This window comes from Entelurus aequoreus, linkage group LG02, assembly GCF_033978785.1.
Source record: "Entelurus aequoreus isolate RoL-2023_Sb linkage group LG02, RoL_Eaeq_v1.1, whole genome shotgun sequence".
In the NCBI taxonomy this organism is placed as follows: Eukaryota; Metazoa; Chordata; class Actinopteri; order Syngnathiformes; family Syngnathidae; genus Entelurus; species Entelurus aequoreus.
In genome coordinates, this window is record NC_084732.1 from 64467595 (window position 1) to 64470201 (window position 2607).

The following is a 2607-nucleotide window of genomic DNA, read 5'->3' on the forward strand; positions in this document are numbered from 1 at the left end:
GTAAAACAAAGAAAACAGTCTGAAGTTGTATTTATTTTTTACTTTTAATGCCATGATTTTAATAGTCCGGCCTGCGTGTGCACAGATTTTCCTCCATGCGGCCCCTGAGCTAAAATGAGTTTGACACCCCTGGGCTACAAAATGAATCCCTACGTGAGTTTGGATACCCCTGCTCTAAAGTAAAACCTGAATTGTATTTGCTCCCCTGGCGTTAGTGGTGTCTTGCTGTTATACACACAGGGCCGGCCCGTGGCATAAACACTCTATGTATGTTGTTGATCAGGGCCACAACCACTAGGAGGGTATGGGGGTAATTGAGGGACTTTTTTTTTCTTTCTTTTTTTAAAAATCTGTCAGTTATAAAATATGATGGTGATGGTGGGTTTAGGGTGGGCTCGGGGCCCATCAAGAGTTTAATAATACAAATAAGTATTATTAAAGACTAAATATTGTTTAGAGCAACACTTGGAAGAAGTCAAAAGACAGTTAAACAATATGTTTTACAGCAAGTTCCTGTCCAACAGTCCAATGATGTCTCTACCTCCAGTCTTAGCTGTGGTGTGCTTTTTCCTCACGTTGCTGACATTTTGCAGCTTGTGCTCTTGAAATCAGCTCCAACATGACGTCCTCCGATACCGCCGAGGAATCATGCGTAACCTTCACTGCAAGTACGCATTTTCTTCTGTCGACATGCACGGCATAGAGGTAGAGTGGTCCGTGTTGACATCTAACAGACAACAACAGGTACCGTTAGGGTTTACTGGGGGCCAGATATATAACGAATTGTAGCAAACACTCTCTTCGCTTCTCTAGACCCCCTTAATGGAAATGCCTCAATAAGCATCAGCGATCATCAGGGGCCTACCAGTGCATGGTGAAAAAGTTACCTGAACTCGACATGAAGAACGTCTTCCTGACAGTCATGGAGAAGCCGAGCATCCCATCATCTGCGGTGTAGGTGCAGCCTTTGGCAGGAAATGCGGCCGGCACAAGTGATGAGGCTGTGATGACTGCGGCCATGAGCAATGTCGATGAAACAACAGCTTGTGACGACTGCAGCCACCGATGGAGATAAAACTACAGTAGCATCTGAGAGAACCGTGCTTTTGCCCCTTCTTGCTACAGAGAATGCAGAGGCCACGAGGGATGGCATTAATGTTCCAGAGGGGGCTGTGACTACCACAACCACGAGCGATTGAGATCAAGATACAGCAGTGGCTGAGACAACCACTGTGCTTTTGCCCTTTAATGTGGCGGATAAAGCGGCGGCCACAAGAGACGTATATATAAAGCTACAGGAGTAGCCCTGATAACTGTGGCCACAAGCGGCTGTAACGACTGCGGCCATGAGCGATGGTGATACAGCCACAGCACAGGCTGTGATGACCGGCGTGCTTTTGCCCACCAGTGATGACGATTGAGCTACAGAAGCAGCTGTGATGACTATGACCATGAGCTAGGGAGATAAAACTAAAGATGCGGCTATGACAACTGCGGCCAGAAGCAATGGAAATACAGCTACAGCAAAGGCCGTGATGACCGCCGTGCTTTTGCGGAATCGTGCAGCAGCCACCAGTGATGACAATAGAGCGACCGAAAGAGCTGTGACGATCGCGTTCATGAGCGTTGGAGATACAGCTACAGCAGTGGCTGTGACAACCGCCGGGCTTTTGCCAGCTGTTGTCTGTGTTCTTGTCATTTGGTACTATAGTACAGAAGAAATTGTGCACAGCAAGTTTAATTATGTTCAGTTCCGATTCAGTTTATTTCGAACATGCATACAATATAATAACAATGTTATGTATCACATATTTCCAGTTGTTTCATTACAGCACGTCCAAAAAGGAGTAGGAAGAAGCAGAGCTTATTTAATCCTATACCCCTTTTCATATCATTGCAGTTTTATCCCATTTCTTTGTGCTCTGTTTGTAACAGAACAGTGAATAAATAATATACCATAAGTAAGTCAACAAATATTAAATACATAAATAGTCATCATCTCGCTTTAAAAAAAGTTTCAAGATGTTTAACATAATTGTTCTTCTTAGTGCTTTGTGAACACTTATAGTTTGAACAGTTTTTTTTAAACTGAATCATATTAGTAAATTGTTAGATTTGCTTGCTTAATCCATCCCATTCCACATACTGATATACTAAATGTTCTAAGTGTTGTACGTGCATACAAATGCCATCCATCCATCCATCTTCTTCCGCTTATCCGAGGTCGGGTCGCGGGGGCAGCAGCCTAAGCAGGGAAACCCAGACTTCCCTCTCCCCAGCCACTTCGTCCAGCTCTTCCCGGGGGATCCCGAGGCGTTCCCAGGCCAGCCGGGAGACATAGTCTTCCCAACGTGTCCTGGGTCTTCCCCGTGGCCTCCTACCGGTCGGATGTGCCCTAAACACCTCCCTAGGGAGGCGTTCGGGTGGCATCCTGACCAGATGCCCGAACACCTCATCTGGCTGCATACAAATGTTTTAAATTAAATTTCTCTCTAAGGTTATATTGTTTCTCTTTTGTTGAGAAGAATTGTTGCACATTTTTGGGTAGCAGGTTATAGTTTGCTTTGTACATAGCTGTTTGCAAATGCACCAAGTCATTGAATTTCA